At 31.2% G+C, this 1,091-nt stretch overlaps 1 pseudogene; it reads left to right on the forward strand.

Annotated features, from left to right (window-relative positions):
* The first annotated feature begins 270 nt into the window (after window positions 1-270).
* On the forward strand, window positions 271-783 carry LOC148015785 (uncharacterized; annotated as a pseudogene).
* The last annotated feature ends 308 nt before the right edge of the window (window positions 784-1,091 follow it).

The raw sequence follows: 1,091 nt of genomic DNA on the forward strand, positions 1-1,091 counted from the left end.
CATTCCTTATTCATTTCTTTCTACCCAGACTGACATGGAGCATTTTGTAGAGATGATGTAAGTCATGGTTCAATTGTTGTAACACTAGCAAGGCTAGAAATTTCTTGGTCTCACCACTATTTGGCATTGTGATTAAACCTTATGTTTTGGTTCATTTTCTAGAACTAAAATGACTCCATTTAAAGCAATGTATGGTAATAACTGTGTGACTCCTGTTTATTTCTTAGTGCTTCAAATAGAGTAGAAATTTCAAAAAAAATGCTTGAACCAATGGATGAGTAATTAAAAAGAATAAACCAACACATTAAAGAGGCACAACTAAGGCAAAATAAATATTATGGCAAGAAAAAGAGAACACTAGAGTTCAATGAATGTGATATGGTTTTCTTGAGAGTTGAACCCCATCAAACTAACTTGTTTCTTGGGAAAGATAGAAGATTATCTCAACATTTTGCAAGACCATTCAAAATTCTAAAGAAGATTGATTTACTTTCATGTAAACTTGAATTGCCATATCATGTCAAGGTTCATCCTATTTTTCATGTAAGTTTATCAAAAAAGTATGTTGCTAACTTTGATCTTCTTTTGTAGAATAAATTTAGATTACAAGAAGATGGAATACTGAAGGTTGAACCCGAATTAGTATTAGATCATAAAGTCAGACTTCTTAGAGGTAAAGATATTATGGAGTTGTTGGTGAAATGGGATATATATCCTATAGAGGACGCAAGTTGGGTTCATCTAGATAGTTTGCAAGAAAAGTATCTATCTTTCCAACTCTGAGGACATAGTTTTTGGGAGAAGGGGAGATTCTCATATATCCTAATAAAGCCATATTGAATTTTTTTCTGACATATGTGTGTAGATAGTGTTTGAAAATTATTTTTTGGTTATTTAAAAGGATTTGACAAATTTTGGTGATGGCAAATATTGGTCAAAATTTTTCTACCTTTTAGGTATAAGACCTGTTTTTGAACTTGATTTGTAATCAAACATAGCAAAATTCTATCAAAGTTCCTCACAAACATTGGTCAAATTTTTTCTACCTTTTAGGCATAAGACCTATTTTTGAACTTGATTTGTAATCAAAC

Source organism: Lygodium microphyllum, chromosome 23 (assembly GCF_053477565.2).
Source record: "Lygodium microphyllum isolate KBCC chromosome 23, Lygodium_microphyllum_v1.1.10, whole genome shotgun sequence".
NCBI classification, from domain to species: Eukaryota; Viridiplantae; Streptophyta; class Polypodiopsida; order Schizaeales; family Lygodiaceae; genus Lygodium; species Lygodium microphyllum.